The sequence below is a fragment of the Chiloscyllium plagiosum genome, unplaced genomic scaffold (assembly GCF_037043375.1).
Source record: "Chiloscyllium plagiosum isolate Xiang-an unplaced genomic scaffold, Cpla_swu_hap1 HiC_scaffold_50, whole genome shotgun sequence".
Taxonomy (NCBI): Eukaryota; Metazoa; Chordata; class Chondrichthyes; order Orectolobiformes; family Hemiscylliidae; genus Chiloscyllium; species Chiloscyllium plagiosum.
In genome coordinates this window covers 50,936,843-50,945,230 of record NW_028270188.1, presented here as the reverse complement: position 1 = coordinate 50,945,230, position 8,388 = coordinate 50,936,843, and the positions used below count along the sequence as shown (strand labels likewise).

The window sequence follows — 8,388 nt, the reverse complement described above, 5'->3', positions numbered from 1 at the left end:
GATTAATGACTTGGTCCTCACAGCGTTTTGTGGTGGAAAATTCCACAGGATCACCATCCGCCTAGTGAAGAAATTTCCCCTCATCTCAGCTTCAATTGTACTACTCTATGTCTATGTTTGTGTGAAAGAGACCGTGTGAAAAGATAAAATGTGTTCGAGCAAGGGAACGTATGCGTGACTGTAAATCTGAGAGAAAAGGAGTGCATAAAAGTCAATGACTGTTTGTGAGTGAGGAAGAGTTCGAGAGAGTTCCAGCAAAAGACAGAGAAATGTGTGTATGTGTGGGAGTGAGAGTATACGAAAGAATGAGAGCGTGTGAAAAATTGCAAGTGTGTGTGTGAGACAGAGATGGGGTGCATGAGAGTTAGAAAAGACGAGTGTAAGAGAGGTTGAGGGTGGAAATTAGGGAGAGTGTGTAAAACATAGAACGTGCGACTGTGTGAGGAGTGAGAGTAAGCATGTGAAACAGGCAGAGTGTGTGTGAGAGACTATGTGACGGAGTTCCAGAGAAAGATAGAGAAGGAGATTTAGAGAGAGAGTGTTAAAGGGGCAGAAATTGCGAATGCATGCGTAAGTGAGTGTGTTAAAAAGGGAAAGTGTGCGTGTGACAAGAAGAGTTAAAGAGGGTTTGTGTAAGAGGACAGCGTGTGTGTGAGCGAGAGTGGTTATTAGAGAGACTGCATGTAGGTGTGAGAGAATGTGTGACTGTGTGTGACAGGTGGAGTGTTTGTGAATGTCTGTGCAAGTGAGAGAGTGAGTGTGCCTAACAGAAGGAATGTGTGTGCGAGAGAGAAAGAGAGATTTATGTGTTCAAAAAGATGAAGTGTGCTCATGCACACACACACATATATATATATATATATATTTATGGATGTATATGTAGATGTGGTTTGTGCTTGGAATGAAGCTTCAAGCTTTTGAATGTTTCAAGCCTTTTTAAATGTTTTAGTAAGTGTCAACATTCCCGGCCAGAATTTCTTATCTTCATCCTGCTGTTAGCTGGGACTATGACTGAAGTCGCAACTTAGCTCACCCACAATCCGCATGCCCCCATCTTTCGTTCTGCCAAAGCCCTACTCTATGCTCCACCCACTTGTTAAAAGTTCCTGTTGAATCCGTGATTACAATGCATCACTGGGTCAAAAAACCCTCCATTTCCAACTACCCTCCCCTTCTAAATTCGATTCGCAACCCTCTTTTTGGGGGGAAAGTCTCCCCCGACTACCTTAGCCTATCTCTTACAAACGTTTCCCTGATTAAGTAAGGATAGTTCACTTTGGAAGATATGGGACAGGACAAAGACCCCACACTCTCAGAGAAATCTCATTATCCATCCTACAGACGTTGAGATTGGGTCAAATCTCACTGTTGTCGGTGTGAAGAGACCAGTGCATTTATGTGTGTGTGTGCGTGTGTGTGTTCTTTGTGTGTGTAGTATGAGTGTGAACACATACAGAGCTGTACTGGGAAACAGGCTGGCAACACAGACTTTTCTGCAGGTTTCTCGTTTCTGCCCAACAGCGTGCTGTCCCTGATACATGTGTTTTACATGTGTTTTACATGTGTTTTACACAATGCAATCCCGAATTATGTTTGTTAGTTAGACTGCCCTCAGATATAGAGGCCAAGATACAGGACAGAGTGACAAGCCAGGGGCACTTATCTCTAGAAAATAAAGAGTTGAGCAACATTGCATGATTGAGGCTTTAAAACTCCTAAGGGCCAGTAGAGTTGAATGTTATGTTTCTTCAGCAAACAATACCGAAGTTGGCCAGTCCCAATAAATTCAGTCAGAAATCCAAGAGGAACTCCTACAGCCAGGAGGATTGAGAGACTAGCTACCACAGGGAGTGGGGAAGAATAGGGAATCACTCTCACAGGGAGTAGGGAGAGATTGGGGGACTCGCGCCATTATGGAGTAGTTAAGGTTAAAATTATCGATGTGCGATTCCATGCCATTACCTGATATAATGCCGTGTAATATTGTCACAAGTGTACAGTATCCAATGCCAAACTCCTCAGTGACTCTTTTAATGTTTAATAATGAGGAACAGTCATTTCGTGGTACCATTTCATATTTATTCATAGCTGTGTTTCCAAAATTCACAAATACAGCATGCTCATTGTCTAAAAGTGGAGATCACTCCCCATTCTACCCAGAACGAGAGTTTGCACACAAAATGCTGGTGACAATTGGAGCAGGAAATCTCCACTCACCAAATGGAATAATCATTTCACCCACTCCTGATACCCTTCAATATTCACAAAATAATGATATTGTTGTAGAAATTACATTGCAAAACTAAAACAACAAAACGCCACATCGTGCATAGTGACTGATTTGGGTCATTGTACACCTTAGAGCTAACAGTCCCTGGAGCTGATGGTGTTGAGGAGAGGGGAGTTCAGTGAACCGTGCCTCACACTGCAGGAATATCTTGAGCCTTTCTTCCAGTCAGTGGCCAGTACTGTCAGGTAACTGCTCAGGCTGTAGCTTTGATCGCTGTCCGGGGGCACAGCACTTGTGGCCACCTTGCTGCCTGTCTCTTTCCCATCCATGCCCCAGAGGACCTGTGCAAAGCCCGGCTTAAAGTGACTCACCAGACAGGACAGAGTGGCTGACCCCGTGTCTATTTGTTCTGGCGGAGGAGGGAGTGGAAGGACATTGGTTTCTGATCATCACTGCCTGTGTGGGGAAAGAGAGCAAAAGACGATTCAGTGTATTAATAAAAACGCTCTGACCGAGAGAGAGAAAATTACGCAAGACTGTGAACCATGTGTGCGAGGGACTGAGACTTCAAATTATTAATATATATTACTTTGACTTCATGTGTGCATATTCGTGAGAGACAGCATTATTAATGTCTGAGACTCTTACCTGTGTTTATTTGAGAAACACAGAACGGGAGACAGATTTATTTCTATGTTTTACGTTCTGAAGGATGACTGAGAAAATGATTGATATATATATATATTACACGCCGTCCTCTGTGAGTGTGTGTGTGTGTGAGAGAGAGAGAGACAGAGAGGATATCGAGAGAGACAGCAAAAGAATTATTAATACAAATCGCACGCTGATCTCTTTGCGTGAGAGAGAATTCTTGATTAAATCTCGGAGCTGTGCCTGCGTTTTGTATGAGCGAGAGGGAGAATCACCACATTGAGCATTCTGCTGTTGTGGTGGTGGCTGGATGGGTAGGGATAGGTGGGAGAGAGGCAAGACGAGAGACAGAGATGGGGAGAGACAATCATTAACATAAATAAAACACCCTGACCAGTGTGACTGTGTCTGAGAAAGAGACAGATCATTAGTGTAACTTTGACCTGTACGTATGAGAGAGAGAGGAAGAGAGAGAAAGATTGATGTAAGTAACAGTCTGACCTTTGTGTGTCTATGTGAGACATGATTTGGAGATGCCAGTTTTGGACTGGGGTATACAAAGTTTAAAATCACACAACACCAGGTTATAGTCCAACAGGTTTCATTGGAAACACACCAGCTTTCGGAGCGACGCTCCTTCATCAGACAACCACCTGATGAAGGAGCAGCGCTCCGAAAGCTAGTGCTTCCAATGAAACCTGTTGGACTATAACCTGGTGTTGTGTGATTTTTAACTATGTGAGACAACTATTAACGTAACTCTGACCGGTGTGTGTGTAACAGAGAATTATTCATATAATCTCTGAACTGTCCGTGTTTGTAAGAAATAGAATTATCAATATTACACTAACCTGGACGTGTGCGATGATCATTGGTGTAATCTCAGATCTATCGGAGTTCGTGTGTGCGAGAAATATTAATGCAAATAACGCTTTGACCTATGTGCGTATGAGAGAGACAGAATTACTAAAATATAGATAACATCCAGACGTGTTCGTGTGAGGGATTTATTGTTATAATCTCTGACCCGTGTGTATTTAACGTGTTAACGACAGAGAGAAGTATTAGGGGAACTCTGAGTTGTATATGTGACAGAGAATTATTGCTCGAATCTCTGACCCGTGTGTGTGAGGGAATTATTGTTAGAATCTCTGACCTGTATGCATTTTTGAGCGAAGGAATTATTAACATATCACTGACCTGTGTGTGAGACCGAATTACTGATATAATCTCTAACCCGTGTGTGTTTGTGAGAAGAAGTGATTGATATAAATAACACACTGACTTGTGTATGTGTGTCTTCATCTGTACGTGTAAGAGAGAGAGGTGACAGAGAGGGAGACAGAGATAGCTTAATATAAATAATGTTCTGACCCGTGGCTGTCTGCATAGGAGTGAATTATTCATGGAACGCTGACCAGTATGTCTGTGAGAATGACTGATATAATCTCTGATCTGTGTGTGAGTGACATAGAAATTTTAATAATAATTACTAGTAACTCTGATCGCTGCATACTTCTGTGAGAAAGAGAATGATCAATGTAACATTGACAAGTGTGTGTCACAGAGAGGGAGAGGAAGAGAATTTATTGCTGTAAATCATATTCTGATATGTGTGTTACTGTGATTACGAAAAGAGCACCGAACTCTATGTGTGTGAGAGAATTACGTGTATTGATATAATCTATTAGACGTGTGTGTGTGTGTGAATGCGAGCACATTATTCATGCTCTGACCTGTGCGATTATGGAAGAGACTTATTGATATAAACCATACTTTAACCTCTGTGATTCTCTGAGTGAGTGAGTGAATGAGTGAGTGAATAAGTGAATGAGTGAATTGTTATATAATACAGACTTTTATGTGAAAGTTCAATTTGTTGCTAAATGTGTTAAATGGTGAATTGGCGAAATATCAAGAACAGAATCGACACTGAAGGGATAAAAATTGAACTAAGCTGAATGAAAAATAGAGAGAAAACCGAATCACTTACTGCAAACAGTCAGGGCAGTCCCACCTCCGAAGATGAATCACAGAGAGGCATTCCAATGCTGTGGCTCATCATGAACTACACCGAGGGCTGAAGGGCGGGGGGGGGGGGGGGGGGGTGGAGAAGAAAACAAATATTAGCAATCTGTCCTTTTCCACGTTGAGCCTTTCTCGTGGAAATGAAGGGTGTGTGGGTTGGACCGATTCACAGACTGGAGAGAGATTTCGCAATCCCTCTCATCTCTGTTAACATTACACAGGGTTTGATCCAGACTCTAACAAGCCTGGAGATCGGATGGAAATGCCTCAAATTTCAGCTGGGCTGTGAAGGAAATTGCACTGAAGGATGTTGTTGGAGGTGATGACATTTCCTCAGCCAATCATATTTCAGACGCTATTGTAAATTTGAGCGGTTGTGCGCCCTGAGTTATTGTATTGACCGAGTCACTGTGATAACCAGCTGAGCTATTATAGACCTGATAGCAATGGACAGTGGAGTCATCAGAGAGCAGGTCTCCGATGGTTAGGATGAAACTACTACTGGAGGAGTCTCGAGAAGGTTGGAAACGATCAGTGAAGCCGTCACCCCAGATATTGTATCATTGATATAATGCACGATTACCCACCCCGGGGCTCCTCCGGGACTCTGTCAGTACCAGTGCACATAATAGCTGCCCACATTATCGTTCTACATCGCACACTTCAATCGGGCGGTCTGACCAGCGGAGACTGGGTCGGACACGGTATCTGATTGAGGACAAGAACAGCCAAAGTATCTAAAAGTCAAACACATTCCAAGCTCCATTGATGACCCTAAAGTAACTACTTGTGCAATTCATACATCTGACGTTGGATGGTCTGGTATGTGTTTTGGACACGTTTAATGAGTTGGGTCAGGATCCTGTGTTTTGGATGAAGGTAAAGGATGTACTGTTGAGTGCAGACTCTTGGATTTTGGTACCAAGTACGTCTGATAACTCTTGAACCACCCCCACACCACTTTTTCTCTAAATGCCCATCTTCCAACAATAACAGTGCGGTGATTGGCCCACCCCTTACTTCCATTTCCCATTCCCCCAACTCACTCTCTGCATCCAGAGCCGGTCAGCTCAATCTGTTACGAGCCTCAATGATTGTTCATAATTTTTGTTTAAAATCTCTTATCAATGTTGTTTTGGAGCTGTGAACTGTGAGCTAAAGTTGACTTTTTGACTCTGGATATCAGCTTGTGTTGAAAAGAATAGACCAGTTCCGGATCAGAGGATGCTGAAGTTGCTTCATAAACAGGGAAGAGCATTGTGCTTAAACAGAGGACAAAAGTTTCCATTAATGATGTCAATACTCGGTAACTAGTTCCAGACAGTCTGGAAAAGACCTTCTTTTCAAACAAATTGCAAATTCCATCTCGTGGAGGAGACGGTAATGCTTTCAGGGAGTGATCAGAGTTTCAATTGTATTGTAGGCTGTGTTCTATAAACAAAATGAATTTTTGCTTTTGACGTTACAGTATGATAGCTTGAAGGTTCCCTATCTAACATCGCTTATCAGATTTTGGAAGTTCTGAGAATATAAAACTCGGTTATAAATACTTCTGCCTTTATCTGAGTGAACTGGAGCAGTGACCCTGATGGACACCTTCAGAAAATCATTCAAGAAAACATTATCCTATAGCTGTGGAACATCATATCATGAAAGTCAGTGAAAGCTTCTGGCTAGACTTGTTTTTATTGTTTATGCCTTAACTGTATTCATTTGTCTGCCTGCCTTTTCTGTGAATGGGAATGAATGCATAAATTTAACGTAGAGTCGAATTCCTTTGGTACTCAATCTTGCTCTACTGAAGTTTGTGTATTGTTGACAATTTCCTAAATCTTTTGTTTAAGAGACGAACTAGAGTTCAAAATTGTTTATTCATCAAGTCTGAGCTTCGCATTGAAAAGCGTCTACTTAGGTTTCAATGGGGGTCAATTGTGAGGATATTTCATAAATTTAATTTCATTGCATCTTGAATCCGCAGGTACAAAGGGCATTTCATTAATTATGGCACTAAGCTACATCTGGCAGGGAGAGAGCCACTTCAGGTCGCGTTGACATGGTGCCCACAGCTGAATAGCATTTCTGTCCAGGGTGTGGTCATGGATGTGAGGAAACGAGAAAATGTATGTGCTTGGAAGGCAAAGAAATGCTAAGGGGAAGCGTACATGCACATTTGAGTCAAAAGGATTGCAATGGGGATGTGGTGGCAGGAGAGTTTGATAGAGCTATCACTGTAATGGTAACATACAGCCCCCACCAGGTAAAAATCTTCTGGGACAAGCCAGTTGAAGTATTCCTTAGGCTTATTCACATCTTCGGTCCACAATTAATTGACATAGTACGCTGTTCTTGCCACAACAGTGGAAGTTCTGCCTGGGGAAACACAAGCCAACAGCATTTCATTCAACTTTTATTTGTGAGGCCCCTCCGACATCTCTGAGGCAGAGAAACGAGGGTGAGGGCGACTCAGAAGCTAGGAGCAGAAGGAGGCCATTCAACCCTCCAATCTGCTACACTAGTAAATCTGACCATGGCCTCAACGTCAGATGTCCTCTTTCTCACTTGTTCCCTTCAGTATCTAAAAGAAATCTGCCTATTCACTGGCCAGGAGAGGATGTGACAGAGAGGGGGTGTATATCAAGGCCACCTAAAACAGAAGGAGCTCAGGGAAGGCAGAAACGCAGGAAGGTCCCGCTGACAGAATTTATTCCCGCTCCCATTTCACATGACTTTGTCTCGCTGAGCCCAGCACCCACCATCCATCCTTAATTGATCCTCGGAACTCTCAGAGGGCAGCTTTATGCCGCCCCACCCTCTCATCGGTGTGTGGGCGTGGAGTCACATGGAGGCCCAGACCAGAGTAACAAATGCTGGATTACTTCCCCCATTAGTGAAAATACGATGGTGAGTTTTTTTTTAATGACACTCGATGATAGCTGTCACCGTCACTCTGAATCAGAATAGATTCCACATTTACTGATGAATGTATTAATTAATCAAACCAATGCGGTCCTGAGTGAGTACAATTTCATAGCGTCAAGACAGGGAGACGTAGCGAGAAAGAAAAGGTAGGGAAAGGAAATGAGATGGGGAGGGTGTTAAACTGTGAGTGAGAGTGAGAGAGGAAGTGATTCAGGGAGGGGTGCGAAACAGAAAGGAAGACACAGGTACTGGAAAAAGTGCAGTGTGAGGGTAAAACAGTTAAAATGCGAGAGAGAGTGTGAGAAGGAGAGGGCGAGAGAGAGTGAGAGAGAAAGAGAGAGATAAAGACAGGATGGGAGCGAGAGCATGGGTAAGGGAGAAGTTACAGAGGGAGCGAGAAGTAAGGGGGAGTAGGATTAGAGAGAAACAGGATGAGAGTGAGTGTTGTTATAAATAAAGGGAGTAACAGAGAGGGACAGAAGTAGAGAGGAGACTGAGTCGGAGAGTAAAAGAGGAATTCGATTGAGAGATTCAGTTGGAGAGAGATGGCAAGTCGGATA

At 43.0% G+C, this 8,388-nt stretch overlaps 1 pseudogene; it reads right to left on the bottom strand.

Moving 5' to 3' along the window:
- Positions 1-2,079: 2,079 nt before the first annotated feature.
- On the bottom strand, positions 2,080-7,669 carry LOC122541994 (immunoglobulin lambda-1 light chain-like; annotated as a pseudogene).
- Between the last annotated feature and the right edge of the window lie 719 nt (positions 7,670-8,388).